The sequence below is a fragment of the Leptodactylus fuscus genome, chromosome 2, assembly GCF_031893055.1.
Source record: "Leptodactylus fuscus isolate aLepFus1 chromosome 2, aLepFus1.hap2, whole genome shotgun sequence".
NCBI classification, from domain to species: domain Eukaryota; kingdom Metazoa; phylum Chordata; class Amphibia; order Anura; family Leptodactylidae; genus Leptodactylus; species Leptodactylus fuscus.
Genome location: NC_134266.1, coordinates 276491016 through 276512975, shown reverse-complemented (window position 1 = coordinate 276512975; position 21960 = coordinate 276491016).

The window sequence follows — 21960 nt, the reverse complement described above, 5'->3', positions numbered from 1 at the left end:
TCCTAGATGGAGGCTTATCCTCTTCAACATTGAATGCTGCTTTTATTGTGCACACAATGATAGCTGGAGGTTGCTCTAGAGACGGCATGAACAATGCCATGAAGAAGCCTTCACAAGGGAACGTCACACTGGTCCTGGAGTTATGGTGCATGTATGTTTCTGGTGCTACTGTGAGCAGCCTGCATGGCTTATGTCAGTATGGCCTGCAGAGTCTCTGAACTTATCAAAGTAAACCTGGAACGGCATTGGCCAGAATTTGCAAAGGGATCTGCCAGTGGCCGATCTTGATGAATAGTGTGACCCAGTACATACACCATGGCATAACTCAGACAACCATTAGTAACCCCCCTGATACCAGGACAAGGTCTGTAAGTGCGTGGGTTTCCTACTCCATACTAAATGAATCCAGATATTTCTAATGTCCTTTTCTTATCATTCCTATATCAGTTACATGTTTATCCATCCTGAGATTTCCAGAACCCCAAGACTTTTCCATCTTGATGTTACAATAGTGAGGAGTGCAAGTTTCGACTCCCTTTTCTGGACAGGAAGTTATTTGACAAGCACTTCCTGTCGGCCATATTAGTTCTCGTGGATTACTATTCACTATCCACTATCTTAGATCTTCCCATTGCCATCACCGTGCCAAGATTCATAGTGCATGGAGCTGAGATTCATCGCTTACTAAGGAAACTTTCATAAAAATAACCTATGGCGGAGGAACTTTCATATTTCAGGGATCTCAATCAATGGGTTGTCCAGGTTTCTAGAAGATCGTCATATCGGTCCATATCGACTACATCTGATAAAAACAGCTCAACACGTAATCCTTTACACACTATAAGGCAGGGCCGAGTCTGATCTCATTTGCGTTGAGTAGAAAGCCGATCGCATCGTCTATATTGCTCTAATTACAACCTGAGGTGCGACCTCCGAGTGACCTTCATCGATTTTCTAGATAGAAGAGCGTATTAGTGTCAGGAGAAGACTTGATGACTTTGATCTCCTGAGGGTCAGCACAATTAAGAATTAACCCATCAACCTCTGTGACACTGAGATTAGTCTGTCATTGCTGCTGAATGACCAAAGAGTATCCTGGTGCACAGCAAGTTAGTAATGGAGGTCTATCCTCTTCTGTGAAGAGTCTTGGAATGGAGGTCTATCCTCTTCAGCCATGAGTCCTGGAATGGAGGTCTATCCTCTTCAGTGATGAGTCCTGGAATGGAGGTCTATCCTCTTAGTGACACCTCTGTGACACTCAGATTAGTCTGTCATTGCCGTTGATGGACGGGTCAACACGGCAAAGTCATTCAAGGACTATCTATGAAAAAGTAACTGCCCCCTCGGCTCCTCCACCAAGCGACAGGCCACGTGGAATTGGCTTGGATTGACGAACCACAGATTGATTCCGGCCAGGTGGACTGTGCCAGGGTGGTAATGAGGAGTTGCGTTGGAAAGGTTGCCAAAATGGCAAAAAACCAGCAAAAACACCGTCCCCTGTGCTACGAGTGAACATGAAGCTGCAAATGCCTAAATCTTTGCATCTTTCCAGGTCTTCTTGTTTGCTCTCTGCATAAAGCAGATGATTAAGAAGTGATAGATAAATTATTGCGGGTTGTGATTTATCTGATGAATGTCGCCGCTCCAGCCCTGACCGAACCGTGAGCGCGAGTGATTAATAGAAGACGTGGAATCAAAAAATTGCTTCCAGCTCGGGGCGCGCTCAGGTGAACATAAATCAGCTCCCGTCTTCCAATTTAATTTCAGACATTGGTAAGAATAATGTTCGGCACTTTGTGTCGGGAGCTTTTCCGCGTCAGATTATCCTTTGATTCACAGCTCGGGTGATTACCTGTCAGCGGGGCGACGGCAGAAATAAACTCAAGAGCCACGAAAAGTCTTAATTATATTTTTTCCGCAGGTGGAAGGAAACAATAGTTTTAGCTGAGTGTTTTATTTTCATGCGTCACGTTCTTCGTGATGTAAAACTGGTAACACCGCCGGTGGGGATAAGAAAACTTCGGCCAATGTGGCGCCCATAGATGCAGAAAAAAAATCCTGAACAAAAAAACCTGTTCTTTAGAATTTTTGAGAATTGTGGTTACCATGTTTTAGATGGGTATCTGGGTGAAAACTAAAATGGTCACCGTTACTATAGGGGTGGCTATTATATCTCCTGAATGGCAGATGCGAGTAGTAGTGGTGGTGGGAGTAGGGGTAAGGTTCATAGTACTGGCATACCTCCCAACCGTCCCGATTTCCGCGGGACATTCACGATTTCGGTGATGTGTCCCGCGGTCCCGGTTGGAGGGAGGTATGTCCCAATTTCTACTCAAATCTGCATCTGGAAGATGCGGATCTAATTTTAATACATACGCGATTAAAGCAAGGACCTGTCACAGGTCAGCTCCTTGCTTTGCCGCTGCACTCCGGCTAGTGGCTGTGTAGACGCAATGTCATGACGTCACATCGCGCCTACAACTGTGTTAACGAGATTGCGGAGAGAGCGGCGGGGGAGCAAGGAAAAGGTGAGTTTAAGTGGTTTTTGTCTGTAGACATTGAGGTGGAACATGAAACTGTGGGCAGAGAAGGGGGGAATTAATCTGGGGGCAGAGATGGGGGACATGAATCTGGGATGGGGGGACATGAATCTGGGGGCAGAGATGGGGTACATGAATCTGGGATGGGGGGGCACGAATATGGGGGAAGAGATGGGGGACATGAATCTGGGATGGGGGGGCACGAATATGGGGAAAGAGATGGGGGACATGAATCTGGGGGCAGAGATGTGGGGACATGAATCTGGGGGCAGAGATGTGGGGACATGAATCTGGGGGCAGAGATGTGGGGACATGAATCTGGGGGCAGAGATGGGGGGCATGAATCTGGGGGAAGAGATGGGAGGACATGAATCTGGGATGGGGGAACATTAATCTGGGGGAAGAGATGGGGAACATGAATCTAGGGGCAGAGATGGGGGGACATGAATATGGGGGCAGAGATGGGGGGACATGAATCTGGGGGCAGAGTTGTGGGGACATGAATCTGGGGGCAGAGATGGGGGGACATGATTCCGGGGGCAGAGATTGGGAGGACATGAATCTGGGGGCAGAGATGGGGGGACATAAATCTGGGGGCAGAGATGGGTGACATGAATCTGGGGGCAGAGATGTGGGGACATGAATCTGGGGCAGAGATGGGGGGAATGAATCTGGGGGCAGATATGTGGGGACATGAATCTGGGATGGGGGAACATTAATCTGCGGGAAGATATGGGGGACATGAATCTGGGGCAGAGATGTGGGGACATGAATCTGGGGGCAGAGATGGGGGACATGATTCTGGGGGCATAGATGGGGGGATATGAATCTGGGGCAGAGATGGGGGGACATGAATCTAGGGGCAGAGATGGGGGGACATGAATATGGGGGCAGAGATGGTGGACATGAAGCTGGGGGCAGAGATGTGGGGACATGAATCTTGGGGAAGAGATGGGGACATGAATCTGGGGCAGAGATGGGGGGACATGAATCTGGGGGCAGAGATGGAGGGGACATGAATCTGGGGGCAGAGATGGGGGACATAAATCTGGGGGCAGAGATGGGGGGACATGAATCTGGGGGCAGAGATGGGGGGACATGAATCTGGGGGCAGAGATGGGGGGACATGAATCTGGGGGCAGAGATGGGGGGACATGAATCTGGGGGCAGAGATGGGGGGACATGAATCTGGGGGCAGAGATGGAGGGGACATGAATCTGGGGGCAGAGATGGGGGCATTAATCTGGGGGAAGAGATGGGGGGACATGAATCTGGGGGCAGAGATGGGGGGACATGAATCTGGGGGCAGAGATGGGGGGACATGAATCTGGGGGCAGAGATGGAGGGGACATGAATCTGGGGGCAGAGATGGAGGGGACATGAATATGGGGCAGAGATGGGGGAAAATGAAACTGGGGCAGAGATGGGGGGCATTAATCTGGGGGCAGAGATGGGGGGCATTAATCTAGGAGCAGAGATGGAGGGGACATGAATCTGGGGGCAGAGATGGGGGGACATGAATCTGGGGGAAGAGATGGGGGGACATGAATCTGGGGGCAGAGATGGAGGGGACATGAATCTGGGGGCAGAGATGGAGAGGACATGAATATGGGGCAGAGATGGGGGGACATGAAACTGGGGCAGAGATGGGGGGCATTAATCTGGGGGCAGAGATGGGGGGGCATTAATCTAGGAGCAGAGATGGAGGGGACATGAATCTGGGGGCAGAGATGGGGGACATGAAACTGGGGCAGAGATGGGGGGCATGAATCTGGGGTAGAGATGGGGGACATGAATCTAGGACAGAGATGGAGGGGGGCATGAAATTGGGGGAGATATAGAGGGGGGACATATAATTTACAGGTGACTGTAGGAGGATTATACTGTGTGGGGCACATGGAAAACGAATGAGAATGGGCGGAGTCAACATAAAAGTTGGTGGATCTAAATTTGTTGCAGCACGCTACTGTGTGCAGGGGCCACTATGGGGGATAATACTGTGTGCAGGGGCCACTATGGAGGATAATACTGTGTGCAGGGGCCACTATGGGGGATAATACTGTGTGCAGGGGCCACTATGGGACATAATACTGTGTGTAGGGGCCACTATGGGGTATAATACTGTGTGCAGGGGCCACTATGGGGGATAATACTATGTGCAGGGGCCACTATGGGGGATAATACTGTGTGCAGGGGCCACTATGGGGGATAATACTGTGTGCAGGGGCCACTATGGGACATAATACTGTGTGTAGGGGCCACTATGGGATATAATACTGTGTGCAGGGGTCACTATGGGATATAATACTGTGTGCAGGGGTCACTATGGGACATAATACTGTGTGCAGGGGCCACTATGGGACATAATACTGTGTGCAGGGGCCACTATGGGGTATAATACTGTGTGCAGGGGCCACTATGGGGGATAATACTGTGTGCAGGGGCCACTATGGGGGATAATACTGTGTGCAGGGGCCACTATGGAGGATAATACTGTGTGCAGGGGCCACTATGGGACATAATACTGTGTGTAGGGGCCACTATGGGGTATAATACTGTGTGCAGGGGCCACTATGGGACATAATACTGTGTGCAGGGGCCACTATGGGGGATAATACTGTGTGCAGGGGCCACTATGGGGGATAATACTGTGTGCAGGGGCCACTGTGGGGCATAATACTGTGTGCAGGGGCCACTATGGGGCATAATAGAGCGCGCAGGAATGCGTAGGAGGGAGTCGGTCAAGATCTTCGGTGTCTGTCGGGGTGGGGGGGGGGGGAGAAAAAGTTTGCCTTGGGGCCCCGCCATTCCTAGCTATGCCACTGGTTAGTAGTATTGGTAATGGTGGTGGTGATGAGAGTAGGATTGGTATTGGTCGAGGGAATAGGAGTAGTGCTAGTAGTATTGGTATTGGTTCTGGTGGGAGTAGTGGTAGTATTGGTAGTAGTGGTAGTGATGGGAGTAGTAGTAGTATGGGTAGTAGTGCTAGTGATGGGAGTAGTAGTAGTATTGGTAGTAGTGCTAGTGATGGGAGTAGTAGTAGTATGGGTAGTAGTGCTAGTGATGGGAGTAGTAGTAGTATGGGTAGTAGTGCTAGTGATGGGAGTAGTAGTAGTATTGGTAGTAGTGCTAGTGATGGGAGTAGTAGTAGTATGGGTAGTAGTGCTAGTGATGGGAGTAGTAGTAGTATGGGTAGTAGTGCTAGTGATGGGAGTAGTAGTAGTATGGGTAGTAGTGCTAGTGATGGGAGTAGTAGTAGAATTGGTAGTAGTGCTAGTGATGGGAGTAGTAGTAGTATGGGTAGTAGTGCTAGTGATGGGAGTAGTAGTAGTATGGGTAGTAGTGCTAGTGATGGGAGTAGTAGTAGTATGGGTAGTAGTGCTAGTGATGGGGGTAGTAGTAGTATGGGTAGTAGTGGTAGTGATGGGAGTAGTAGTAGTATTGGTAGTAGTGCTAGTGATGGGAGTAGTAGTAGTATGGGTAGTAGTGCTAGTGATGGGAGTAGTAGTAGTATGGGTAGTAGTGCTAGTGATGGGAGTAGTAGTAGTATTGGTAGTAGTGCTAGTGATGGGGGTAGTAGTAGTATGGGTAGTAGTGGTAGTGATGGGAGTAGTAGTAGTATTGGTAGTAGTGCTAGTGATGGGAGTAGTAGTAGTATGGGTAGTAGTGGTAGTAATGGGAGTAGTAGTAGTATGGGTAGTAGTGGTAGTGATGGGAGTAGTAGTAGTATGGGTAGTAGTGGTAGTGATGGGAGTAGTAGTAGTATGGGTAGTAGTGCTAGTGATGGGAGTAGTAGTAGTATGGGTAGTAGTGGTAGTGATGGGAGTAGTAGTAGTATGGGTAGTAGTGCTAGTGATGGGAGTAGTAGTAGTATGGGTAGTAGTGTTAGTGATGGGAGTAGTAGTAGTATTGGTAGTAGTGCTAGTGATGGGAGTAGTAGTAGTATGGGTAGTAGTGGTAGTGATGGGAGTAGTAGTAGTATGGGTAGTAGTGGTAGTGATGGGAGTAGTAGTAGTATGGGTAGTAGTGGTAGTGATGGGAGTAGTAGTAGTATGGGTAGTAGTGCTAGTGATGGGAGTAGTAGTAGTATGGGTAGTAGTGGTAGTGATGGGAGTAGTAGTAGTATGGGTAGTAGTGCTAGTGATGGGAGTAGTAGTAGTATGGGTAGTAGTGGTAGTGATGGGAGTAGTAGTAGTATGGGTAGTAGTGCTAGTGATGGGAGTAGTAGTAGTATGGGTAGTAGTGTTAGTGATGGGAGTAGTAGTAGTATTGGTAGTAGTGGTAGTGATGGGAGTAGTAGTAGTATGGGTAGTAGTGGTAGTGATGGGAGTAGTAGTAGTATGGGTAGTAGTGGTAGTGATGGGAGTAGTAGTAGTATTGGTAGTAGTGGTAGTGATGGGAGTAGTAGTAGTATGGGTAGTAGTGGTAGTGATGGGAGTAGTAGTAGTATTGGTAGTAGTGGTAGTGATGGGAGTAGTAGTAGTATGGGTAGTAGTGTTAGTGATGGGAGTAGTAGTAGTATTGGTAGTAGTGCTAGTGATGGGAGTAGTAGTAGTATGGGTAGTAGTGGTAGTGATGGGAGTAGTAGTAGTATGGGTAGTAGTGCTAGTGATGGGAGTAGTAGTAGTATGGGTAGTAGTGGTAGTGATGGGAGTAGTAGTAGTATGGGTAGTAGTGCTAGTGATGGGAGTAGTAGTAGTATGGGTAGTAGTGCTAGTGATGGGGGTAGTAGTATATCCATTGGTGACAGTAGATGATGTCACAGCTTCTTCCCCTCCCAGCATGTCTAGAATATTCCTCCATAGACCCCAATGAGACGGCTCTCTAATCCCAGACAACCTTCTCAAGACACATGGCATGGCTAAGACAGTAAACCGAAGGAAGAGAACTGAAGGAAATGCTAGCTACGGCTCTGCAGTAATCCTTTAATGTACAGAACAAAGCTGCGCTGAAAGCCGCCTTGGTAGGACTTGTAGATAAGAAAGATCGCGGAGATATGGCGACATCTCTTCACTCTCCACTTCCATCTGATCTCAAGAAAAACATGCGATATAGATCTCGATATCTCCAGGGAAAACGCTCAAACTTCCTAAAAGTTTGAAACTCTTGAATTGTCTTCAATTCCGTTTTTTTTTTTTTTTTTTTTTGTACTATTCGGCGTTACTAAGAATATCCTAATGTGCGATTATCCGGCTATTACGTGTTTAACTATTCATGTCTTTGTTCTGCATTAAAGATGACGTTATAAAAAGATGGAAAAATTGGACAAAATGTACAGAAATATGTATTCATATAAAAATTACCGGAGGACTAAGCTAGATATGGGCAGTCAGCCGCCCGCAACAACGGACACCCCGGGGGCAACGCTGTCTGGGGTGTGGTGTAAGCAGACACAATAGAATGATAGTGCACTGGCCGCTCCAGGCCAGAGGCAGCACAGATGGGGCCGAGGTGAGGGTACTATTATGTGGGGGGGTTAGCACATGGCATTATAATGTGGGGGGAGTATTATATCATATGTGTGCTACTAAGGGTGTATCATATAGAATGGCAGTCATAAAGAAGCATTATATTGGGTGAGGGGCCATCATGGGGGCATTATACCATGTGGGTGTCACTAAAGGTGCATTATACAGTGTGGTAATCGCTAAAGAAGCATTATATTGGGTGAGGGGCCATCATGGGGGCAATATACCATGTGGGTGTCACTAAAGGTGCATTATACAGTGTGGTAATCACTAAAGAAGCATTATATTGGGTGAGGGGCCATCATGGGGGCAATATACCATGTGGGTGTCACTAAAGGTGCATTATACAGTGTGGTAATCACTAAAGAAGCATTATATTGGGTGAGGGGCCATCATGGGGGCAATATACCATGTGGGTGTCACTAAAGGTGCATTATACAGTATGGTAGACACTAAAGAAGCATTATACTGGGTAATGGGTAGGGTTGAACGATCGGGATCGGAAAAGATTAGATCCCGATCAGTGATTGAGCAAATTTCACGATCATGATCGGCTACAAAATTATCGAAAATAGCATTTTGAAATCTCAAGAATCGGCTCAACCCCACCATATATATAATATACAGTTAGGGTTGAGCGATTGGGATCGGGAAAGATCAGATCCTGATCGGCGATCGAGCAAATTTCACGATTGGGATCGCCTGGAAAAATGATTGGAAATCGGATTTTAAAATTGATCCTGAAATCTCAAGATCGGCTCAACCCCAATAAAGGGCCGCCATGTGGGTATTACTAATGGGGAAATATACAGTGTGGCAGTCACTAAAGAAGCATTATATTGGGTTGGGGGGGCATCATGGGGGCATTATACCATGTCAGTATCACTAAAGGGGCGTCATACAGTATAGCAGTCATAATGAAGCATTATATTGGGTAAGGGGCTATCATGGGGGCATTGTACCATGTGGGTGTCACTAATGGGGGGTTATACAATGGTAGATACTAAAGAAGCATTGTATTGGGTGAGGGGATATCATGGGGGCATTGCACCATGTGGGTGCTACTAAAGGGGCATCATTCAGTATGGTAGTTATAAAGAAACATATTGGGTTAGGAGCCATCATGGGGGCATTATACCATGTGGGTGTCACTAATGGGGGGTTATACAGTATGGCAGTCATAATGAAGCATTATAATGGGTGAGGGGCTATCATGGGGGCATTATACCATGTGGGTATCACTAAAGGAGCATTATACTGGGTAAGGGGCCACCAGGGGAGCATTATACCCTATTTGTGTCACCAAAGGGATATTATACAATATGGTGGTAATTTTTGTATCTGTTTTGATGTCTAACTTTATTTTAGGGTCCGTTCTGGGGTCAAACATGAAGTCAAAGTTTGAGGTTCTTTAATTCTTTTGGGTCTGGTCTGGGGTCTGTACATGGATGGCAGTACATTATATCCCTGGGGACACAAATGGAGACACTGTATATCTCTGGCCATGTACATGACCCATAATATTTTTTAGGACACCATGGTCTGAAGCTCACACCTCCCTGGACGATGGGCCCATTCAAAAATTTCCTTTGGAGTCCTCAACACTTTCTAGTTCCGCCCCCTGCAGCTTTTTTGTAAATTTTGGAAAGTCACCATGTCATTGTCTTCTGTACGTGTTCCCCTTACCATTCTTTAGTTGTCAGTTTTTCTTCTTGTATCTAATGGCTTCGCTTATATTTCAGAACTTTTTGTTCCTTGACTTGCCTGGAAATAACGTTCACTCTCTTCTATCCGGAGTCAAGCTGAAGTTTTAGATCCAACGATAGAAAAGTAATCGCCCTGAGTAGAAGGAATTAATGACGAGCTGCGTTCTCCGAGGAAGTGACGGTTCATCTCAGGTTTATCGGCCGTACAACTTTGAAGAGTAAAGAGAGAAAAATCGTAAGTTCTGCTGTGTCGGAGATAAAACGATGCGGTGTCACGGCAGAAGCTTCCAGCGAGGAGAGGCTCGCAACGGATTTATAGGCACTGTCAGCTGGATACAGCAAAATGACTTTAATCGGGACCTGTAGGTTCTGGTTCTCCTGGGACTGGGGATGTTAAGAAATGGTGAAATTAAATTTCTCATCTTTGTTCACAGAATGGAGCAGAAGTTTTAGGTTCCAAGTATGGAATAGGGGGTCAGTGTGGGGCGGGAAAAGTTTCTTGCATTAAAGATAATTTCTTGCAATAAAGTATTTACATGTTCTTAGGGCTACATATGGATTCCAGGTGGACAAATGTTTAGGGCCCGTACGGTTTTGTCCTCCCATCTTGGATATCCGTTCGTTTGGTGGACATTGGGTGGATTAGGTCCCAGTGGGGACCTGTGGGGACCCGTGGGTTTGTGGGACCCTTGACAAAAAGGACAACAGGAGACTGGTCAAATTAAAGGGCCCTATAATAATGGAGCCATGTTGCAGGCGCCATTGGATGACTAGTAAGTGACTAGTGAGAGGTGACAGGTGAGGGCGCACTTTACAGACCACCTGTATTGCCATAATGGCGGCCCTGTATATTCGGTCATACTTATATTTATTCACTTTATTACACAATTTATAGTGGATGATCAGAATTGTAGTTCAGTAAGAGAAGATCAGAGGTGTAACGTGAACGTCTTGGGACCCAATGCAAAAAGTACAATGAGGCCCCACTTACCATGTGCTGTCTATCACTCTGGTGTCGCCTTATCTTAGAAGGACCTTTGGGCTCCCGCGAGACTCCAAGGCTTTACCCCTGCTCCAGAGATACAAGAAGCAGTGTCCTGGGAGGGGGCACCATTCACCAAAGTGCAATTTCCCCTGTACAGGACACGATGGGGCGCAGACACCGCAGTACAATATCCCCTGTACACGACATGGGGGGTGCAGACACCGCAGTACAATATCCCCTGTACACGACACGGGGGGTGCAGACACCGCAGTACAATATCCCCTGTACACGACACAGGGGGTGCAGACCCCGTCCTGTACTAATGTACTAATAAAACATGACACTTTTCTTCTAACTACAATTGCTTTCGCCCCGGCTGACATCTTGTAACCGGAAAGTAATTGGCTTTGTTCTGATTGATTAAATGTTGTTGATTTGACTTTTCCTGGATTCTGAGCACTTTGTCTCCTTCTTTCCTTCGGCGTTTTATTGATCATTTCTCAAATGGCGATGTCAGCACGAAGAATATGGCTTAGGAGAGTGCGCTGTGTGAATATACGGAAATATCAGCGACTATGGTCATACGTGAGCACTATCGGATCAAGGAATCCATGTAAACGGGCAGGAAAGAGGTCAAACAGGCTCCATCGGGTTGGCTTTATATGGACAGACTGTGGCTACCTTTTATTACCTGTCCTTTAGGTGTAATACCAGGACTGGCCACAGCACTAACCTGGAGGAACAGAAATAAGAAGATTAGATGGATCATCGTTTGCAATATCACAGATCAGACTCCGAGGATTAAGGTCTTCAGGACATAAACAAAAGACCATAAGAGGCCAACTAAAAGCCCCCGGACCGATCAGTTACAAGGCAGGAGATGAGGTGCAATACCAAAAACAACCTGTTTACATGGTGAGGCGCTGTTTCCAGGAGTAATCAGCCATGCTTTTCTGCTGGGGCCCCCTTACCATGTGATGTCTGTAATTCTAGCCATTGCTATATACTGTGCATGGTGTTATGTATCTGCTGAGAGTGGTAAACCAGGCAGGTGAGATGGCGAAGGTCAGACATGAATTACATCTTGGAGAGAATCTACCGGAACACAACAATAATGTGTCAGCTAGTAATACAGGGTGAGATAACATTCACTGCTCTGAGCCAGGATGCCATGTGACCGTCTGTGAGCCCACGATGTTGGCATTCAGCTCCAGTCTGAACCGGCACCTAATCTCTAATGTTTAATTTGTCTGGAACAAATCTGGAAATTACAGACACAATAATAAAGAGAAACAAACTAAATTAATTACAAGACGTGTAAGACTGACGAAATAATGGAGAGCTCAGCGCCAAGAGGCTGATACCAGAATTATAGAGCAGGACCTGCCGTGTATAAAAGGAGAGACAACACAAATGTAATACATACAACTAGTGAGATAGACAGGAGGATGAGCAAATGTCACAAGGTCAAGTAACTAATAATATGGATAGATAAAACAGTAATTGTTCCAAAGATACTGCTCCTATGTGCAAGAATACAGTAATACTATTACAACACTGCCCACTATGTACAGCAATATAACTAATATAACACTACTCCTATGTACAAGAATATAACTACTATAATACTGCTCCTATGTACAAGAATATAACTACTATAATACTATCTCCTATGTACAAGAACATAACTACTATAATACTACCTCCTATGTACAAGAATATAACTACCATAATACTACTCCTATGTACAAGAATATAACTACTATAATACTACTCCTATGTACAAGAATATAACTACTATAATACTACTCCTATGTACAAGAATATAACTACCATAATACTACTCCTATGTACAAGAATATAACTACTATAATACTACTCCTATGTACAAGAATATAACTACTATAATACTACTCCTATGTACAAGAATATAACTACTATAATACTACCTCCTATATACAAGAATATAACTGCTATAATACTACCTCCTATGTACAAGAATATAACTACTATAATACTACCTCCTATGTACAAGAATATAACTACTATAATACTACCTCCTATGTACAAGAATATAACTACTATAATACTACCTCCTATATACAAGAATATAACTGCTATAATACTACCTCCTATGTACAAGAATATAACTACTATAATACTACTCCTATGTACAAGAATATAACTACTATAATACTACCTCCTATGTACAAGAATATAACTACTATAATACTACTCCTATGTACAAGAATATAACTACTATAATACTACCTCCTATGTACAAGAATATAACTACTATAATACTACTCCTATGTACAAGAATATAACTGCTATAATACTACCTCCTATATACAAGAATATAACTGCTATAATACTACCTCCTATGTACAAGAATATAACTACTATAATACTACTCCTATGTACAAGAATATAACTACTATAATACTACCTCCTATGTACAAGAATATAACTACTATAATACTACTCCTATGTACAAGAATATAACTACTATAATACTACCTCCTATGTACAAGAATATAACTACTATAATACTACTCCTATGTACAAGAATATAACTACTATAATACTACCTCCTATGTACAAGAATATAACTACTATAATACTACTCCTATGTACAAGAATATAACTACTATAATACTACCTCCTATGTACAAGAATATAACTACTATAATACTACCTCCTATGTACAAGAATATAACTACTATAATACTACTCCTATGTACAAGAATATAACTACTATAATACTACCTCCTATGTACAAGAATATAACTACTATAATACTACTCCTATGTACAAGAATATAACTACTATAATACTACCTCCTATGTACAAGAATATAACTACTATAATACTACTCCTATGTACAAGAATAGAACTACTATAATACTACCTCCTATGTACAAGAATATAACTACTATAATACTACCTCCTATGTACAAGAATATAACTACTATAATACTACTCCTATGTACAAGAATATAACTACTATAATACTGCTCCTATGTACAAGAATATAACTACTATAATACTACTCCTATGTACAAGAATATAACTACTATAATACTACTCCTATGTACAAGAATATAACTACTATAATACTACTCCTATGTACAAGAATATAACTACTATAATACTACTCCTATGTACAAGAATATAACTACTATAATACTACTCCTATGTACAAGAATATAACTACTATAATACTGCCCCCTATGTACAAGAATATAACTACTATAATACTACTCCTATGTACAAGAATATAACTACTATAATACTGCCCCCTATGTACAAGAATATAACTACTATAATACTGCTCCTATGTACAAGAATATAACTACTATAATACTGCTCCTATGTACAAGAATATAACTACTATAATACTACTCCTATGTACTAGAATATAACTACTATAATACTGCTCCTATGTACAAGAATATAACTACTATAATACTACTCCTATGTACAAGAATATAACTACTATAATACTACTCCTATGTACAAGAATATAACTACTATAATACTACTCCTATGTACAAGAATATAACTACTATAATACTGCCTCCTATGTACAAGAATATAACTACTATAATACTACTCCTATGTACAAGAATATAACTACTATAATACTACTCCTATGTACAAGAATATAACTACTATAATACTGCCCCCTATGTACAAGAATATAACTACTATAATACTACTCCTATGTACAAGAATATAACTACTATAATACTGCCCCCTATGTACAAGAATATAACTACTATAATACTGCCCCCTATGTACAAGAATATAACTACTATAATACTACCTCCTATGTACAAGAATATAACCACTATAATACTACTCCTATGTACAAGAATATAACTACTATAATACTACTACTATGTACAAGAATATAACTACTATAATACTACTCCTATGTACAAGAATATAACTACTATAATACTACTACTATGTACAAGAATATAACTACTATAATACTACTCCTATGTACAAGAATATAACTACTATAATACTGCCCCTATGTACAAGAATATAACCACTATAATACTACTCCTATGTACAAGAATATAACTACTATAATACTACTACTATGTACAAGAATATAACTACTATAATACTACTCCTATGTACAAGAATATAACTACTATAATACTACTACTATGTACAAGAATATAACTACTATAATACTACTCCTATGTACAAGAATATAACTACTATAATACTACTCCTATGTACAAGAATATAACTACTATAATACTACTCCTATGTACAAGAATATAACTACTATAATACTACTACTATGTACAAGAATATAACTACTATAATACTACTCCTATGTACAAGAATATAACTACTATAATACTGCCCCTATGTACAAGAATATAACTACTATAATACTACTCCTATGTACAAGAATATAACTACTATAATACTGCTCCTCACCAAATTACTAAGAAAGCTTATCAATAGCACACCTAGTGGACAGGCATTATACTACATCAACAAACTATCAATAATATCAAACTATTAGTCATTTTCAAAACATAACAGCACTCGGTGTGGTCAGGTGCGGTACTACATGCACAAATTATTTCTAGTTCTCAGTACATTACAGCGCACCTTGTGGTCAGGTTTGGTAGTACGTCTACAACTTATTATTCAGTGTTAGTACATTGCAGTGCCCCTTGTAGTCAGTTACGGTGTTGCACTAATCACCTTTGGCCACATGTTACTCTCCTGTAATTATCCCTGTGTATGTGATGTGCCGGACTTTCCAGCCTTGTATATAATGATTATCCGGCTCGGTTTCGTCTGATCCTCCGCCATGTACTTTACCTTCCTAGATAAGACGCTGTGCACATACAGTAAATAATAGACTATGGCAGTAATTGTGCTCGGGGTGACCCCGGGGTGTCAGACATCTTACTATAGCAGATCAGTCACCACTTAGAACATCCTGCACCTCCTAAGAAGTTCATCCGGCCATTCTTTGACCTCCAGGTCACCTTGAGATCTTCCTTCTGTGCTGAGACAGGTCGGGCAGAAAACTGAACATCCATCTACAAGCATGGCCGGGGGCAAGGAAGAAACAAACAATAGCCAGGCCAGGAAATAAAACGTACAGAAAGAGCCCGGCTGAATAATTCAGGAGCCGCCGGGACTGGAAACCCTCCAAAAAGTTCTTATGCGGCAAATTCTTTGTAGAAGGAAAAATCCAATCTATACGTGTGAATGGTGCAGAATGTGCGGGCGCTGAAGGGGAGCAAGCCGAATATAGAGGGGGAGCAAAGCTTAACACTATAGTCATGGAAATAGCTCAGCAAACTTTACCTTGACTGCAGCGAATTATCAGAAGGCCGAGAGTCGGGGGGGGGGGGGGGGGATGTGAGCTCAGGCCATGATGGGCTTCACTATAGTCATGGCTTTAGCTAAGTAATTGCAATAAGAAGACGCCTGTGAGTCCTGCTCACCCCCCCCCCCCCCCCATCCAGTTATAAGGAAAGCCTGTGAGTCCTGCTCACCCCCCACCCAGTTATAGAGAAAGCCTGTGAGTCCTGCTCACCCCCCACCCAGTTATAGAGAAAGCCTGTGAGTCCTGCTCACCCCCCCCATCCAGTTATAAGGAAAGCCTGTGAGTCCTGCTCACCCCCCACCCAGTTATAAGGAAAGCCTGTGAGTCCTGCTCACCCCCCCCCCCCCATCCAGTTATAAGGAAAGCCTGTGAGTCCTGCTCACCCCCCCCATCCAGTTATAAGGAAAGCCTGTGAGTCCTGCTCACCCCCCACCCAGTTATAGAGAAAGCCTGTGAGTCCTGCTCACCCCCCACCCAGTTATAGAGAAAGCCTGTGAGTCCTGCTCACCCCCCACCCAGTTATAAGGAAAGCCTGTGAGTCCTGCTCACCCCCCCCATCCAGTTATAAGGAAAGCCTGTGAGTCCTGCTCACCCCCCACCCAGTTATAGAGAAAGCCTGTGAGTCCTGCTCACCCCCCACCCAGTTCTAGTGAAAGCCTGTGAGTCCTGCTCACCCCCAATTGCACAGAGTGATTGACAACTTTTTCTTTGTGAGTTTGTATCTGTTGCCATATAGTACATAGGTATTGTCAGCATTAAATGGGTTTTCTGGGCACCCTCTCTGATAAACATAGTTATGTCGGTAGTTCATTGTTTGCACGTTATTAGAGAAAAATACTTCTTTCTCCACTTATCAGTAATCCCCAACTACTAAACAGATTTTACTCTGAAATCTCTGCAGTATCCTTACACAGACAGACTTCAGCTCCGTCATGGTCGTTTCTACAAACTTTATATCATACTACAGGTAAATATGAAAAACTTTGTAATCTATCTTATTAGAGAAAAATGCTTTTTTCTTCATTGATCATGATATCCCCCAAGTGATTAGAACCCTGAAATCTCTGCTTTATCTTTCTCAGGACAGACTGCAGCTCATAGATATATCACATTACATGTGTCTGTGTAGAGGAGAGGGGAGGGATAAGTGAGCAAAAGCTGAGGGAAAAGGAGAGACAGGGGCTTAGAAGGATGCTGCTACTATATAGAAAGTTTCTATCTCAGCCCAAGTACTTTATTCACATCAGTACAGGTCAGTACTTCACTATATATGTCCTGCATGATTGTGGGAGTAAGTGAAGGAAAGAACATTCAATTATAGGACAGATTCTCCTCTCTATATAACTATATAGCAGCTCAGGGAGAACTGCAAAGGGTAAAATGACTAAAATGGCCAGAATTAGAGATATCCCTCATGTAAACACGCCTGGCAGCTGATCATAAAGAGGCCACTGGACCAATTTTTCAACCTACTATGAGCCAAAGTCATTAAATAGGTCGATTATCTTCCTTCGTTTAGACAAGTGCAGTCGATGACACAGTGTTCCTATAGTCCATTTGGCCGGATGTCCACACTTCCAGCTCAGGTTCTTAAGCCCCGGAAGAAACATCTATTTATGTACTTGACAGGTCACTGAGTCATCTGCATTGTCCTGGTTATGTCGGTATCGATCATGGAGGCGTCCAATGAGGTAGGTAATGCGTCAAGTGTCATTCACTGTCCTTGGCACTTGCTCCGAACCCATCGTCTGATTTGTTTGGAATCCATGGAACAAAAAAAATTGAAACTTGTTACATTGAGTAAGACGGTTTTCTTCAGGAATCTCCTTATCTTTGCCCATAAGCTCAGAAGACGTGTGAAATTTGGCAACAAACAATTAGTAGTTCAAAGCTCCGGAGTTGATGTTTAACCTGTTCCATCCATGGAGACATTGGAGGACCAAACCTTCATTGGTGTCATCTTCCTTTGGAAGAGAGTAGGGATTTGGAAAGGGTTGGGGGCAAATAAACATTGAGGGGCTATTTTGATCTCTGATATGGGGTACAGGCCCCCTATACTTGATGTAGGGTAAACCCAATGGAATATACACTCACCGGCCACTTTATTAGGTACACCTGTCCAACTGCTCGTTAACACTTAATTTCTAATCAGCCAATCACATGGCGGCAACTCAGTGCATTTCGGCATGTAGACATGGTAAGACAATCTCCTGCAGTTCAAACCGAGCATCAGTATGGGGAAGAAAGGTGATTTGAGTGCCTTTGAACGTGACATGGTTGTTGGTGCCAGAAGGGCTGGTCTGAGTATTTCAGAAACTGCTGATCTACTGGGATTTTCACGCACAACCATCTCTAGGGTTTACAGAGAATTGTCCGAAAAAGAAAAAACATCCAGTGAGCGGCAGTTCTGTGGGCGGAAATGTGTTGTTGATGCCAGAGGTCAGAGGAGAATGGCCAGACTGGTTCGAGCTGATAGAAAGGCAACAGTGACTCAAATAGCCACCCGTTACAACCAAGGTAGCCAGAAGAGCATCTCTGAACGCCGCACAGTACGTCGAACTTTGAGGCTACAGATGGGCTACAGCAGCAGAAGACCACACCGGGGGCCACTCCTTTCAGCTAAGAACAGGAAACTGAGGCTACAATTTGCACAAGCTCATCGAAATTGGACAATTGAAGATTGGAAAAACGTTGCCTGGTCTGATGAGTCTCGATTTCTGCTGCGACATTCGGATGGTAGGGTCAGAATTTGGCGTCAACAACATGAAAGCATGGATCCATCCTGCCTTGTATCGGTAACGGTTCAGGCTGGTGGTGGTGGTGTCATGGTGTGGGGAATATTTTCTTGGCACTCTTTGGGCCCCTTGGTACCAATTGAGCATCGTTGCAACGCCAAAGCCTACCTGAGTATTGTTGCTGACCATGTCCATCCCTTTATGACCACAATGTACCCAACATCTGATGGCTACTTTCAGCAGGATAATGCAATGCCATGTCATAAAGCTGGAATCATCTCAGACTGGTTTCTTGAACATGACAATGAGTTCACTGTACTCCAATGGCCTCCACAGTCACCAGATCTCAATCCAATAGAGGAGCATCTTTGGGATGTGGTGGAACGGGAGATTCGCATCATGGATGTGCAGCCGACAAATCTGCGACTGCAACTGTGTGATGCCATCATGTCAATATGGACCAAAATCTCTGAGGAATGCTTCCAGCACCTTGTTGTATCTATGCCACGAAGAATTGAGGCAGTTCTGAAGGCAAAAGGGGGTCCAACCCGTTACTAGCATGGTGTACCTAATAAAGTGGCCGGTGAGTGTATATATATCACTAATTCATCTTCCAATGGAAGGAACAATCTACGCAACCTACTCAAAGCAAAGTCAATGAAGTCCTAATGAGATCCCCTCCATTCCCCAATGTCAATGGCCTCCACTCATCAACCGTAGAGAGAGCTTTCAATCTCATCAAGTCCCCTGACCTTTACAAAATGGAAACCATGAACATCTAATCCCATTGCGAACGCCGCATCTAAACAATAGATTTTCTCTTAGACTTTTATATTTAGAACCTGCTGTAGATAAATCCATAACAACGAGCCAGCGCGAGCATTCATTCCCCACGATTGCTTTTTAATGACGCCTTCATAATGGACTTTGTTTCTATTTCTGAGATCCTGAGAAGGCTTTGTATGGTGAAGATGGGAATTGAGATTTTAGAACAATAGAAAAGTCTCATTGTGTTTCATTCCGGATGGAAGGCGAGAGCTGAGCTGGATGGCGCTTTCATCTGGAGCTTCTGGCTTGTGTCGGAGCCTTCACGGGGAGACAGTATGAGGCTTGTAGGTAATGGACATTAGGTTAGAATAGATCGGCAGCTTTTATCTAGGACAGAATATAATGATTGTGATGAATGGGGCTGGAGGGTGGAGGTTGCGTCATCTGGAGGTATATTTGGAACTACAGTGTAGCCTCGTATCAGGACTCGGAGACAATGTTTGGTAACCTTTGATATCTACATCATCTCTGACTCTTCTCTCCAAGATACATCAGTTCCTGTCCAGTTGTGTTACTCTTGGTTATTCTCACATCTTAATCAAGTATTAGAGGATCTGAGGGGGCGATCGATCACAAATAACCCAGAGAATTGGGGGTGAGAATGAGGACAAATAACTTGGTCATTCGTACTTGGCTTGGAAACAATCCCCTGAATAATCATCTAGTGACAATAAGTTCACCCAGTTCATGCAAATAGTCCCAAAGGTGTAACCATGTCTCATATTATCATCTATGTCTGGTTCACACGTTCCCCTTGGATTCAGCCACAGTTCTTCCCTTTCAGCACTATGCTAGTAACACAGTGACACTAATAGCAAAATAGTGAGCGCAGCTCTGGAGTATAATACAGGATAAGTAATGTATGTATGTACACAGTGACTGTACCAGCAGAATAGTGAGCGCAGCTCTGGAGTATAATACAGGATAAGTAATGTAATGTATGTACACAGTGACTGTACCAGCAGAATAGTGAGCGCAGCTCTGGAGTATAATACAGGATAAGTAATGTAATGTATGTACACAGTGACTGTACCAGCAGAATAGTGAGTGCAGCTCTGGAGTATAATACAGGATAAGTAATGTAATGTATGTACACAGTGACTGCACCAGCAGAATAGTGAGCGCAGCTCTGGAGTATAATACAGGATAAGTAATGTAATGTATGTACACAGTGACTGTACCAGCAGAATAGTGAGCGCAGCTCTGGAGTATAATACAGGATAAGTAATGTAATGTATGTACACAGTGACTGTACCAGCAGAATAGTGAGCGCAGCTCTGGAGTATAATACAGGATAAGTAATGTAATGTATGTACACAGTGACTGCACCAGCAGAATAGTGAGCGCAGCTCTGGAGTATAATACAGGATAAGTAATGTAATGTATGTACACAGTGACTGTACCAGCAGAATAGTGAGCGCAGCTCTGGAGTATAATACAGGATAAGTAATGTAATGTATGTACACAGTGACTGTACCAGCAGAATAGTGAGCGCAGCTCTGGAGTATAATACAGGATAAGTAATGTAATGTATGTACACAGTGACTGTACCAGCAGAATAGTGAGCGCAGCTCTGGAGTATAATACAGGATAAGTAATGTAATGTATGTACACAGTGACACTAATAGCAAAATAGTGAGCGCAGCTCTGGAGTATAATACAGGATAAGTAATGTAATGTATGTACACAGTGACTGTACCAGCAGAATAGTGAGCGCAGCTCTGGAGTATAATACAGGATAAGTAATGTAATGTATGTACACAATGACTGCACCAGCAGAATAGTGAGCGCAGCTCTGGAGTATAATACAGGATAAGTAATGTAATGTATGTACACAGTGACTGCACCAGCAGAATAGTGAGCGCAGCTCTGGAGTATAATACAGGATAAGTAATGTAATGTATGTACACAGTGACTGCACCAGCAGAATAGTGAGCGCAGCTCTGGAGTATAATACAGGATAAGTAATGTAATGTATGTACACAGTGACTGTACCAGCAGAATAGTGAGCGCAGCTCTGGAGTATAATACAGGATAAGTAATGTAATGTATGTACACAGTGACTGCACCAGCAGAATAGTGAGCGCAGCTCTGGAGTATAATACAGGATAAGTAATGTAATGTATGTACACAGTGACTGTACCAGCAGAATAGTGAGCGCAGCTCTGGAGTATAATACAGGATAAGTAATGTAATGTATGTACACAGTGACTGCACCAGCAGAATAGTGAGCGCAGCTCTGGAGTATAATACAGGATAAGTAATGTAATGTATGTACACAGTGACTGTACCAGCAGAATAGTGAGCGCAGCTCTGGAGTA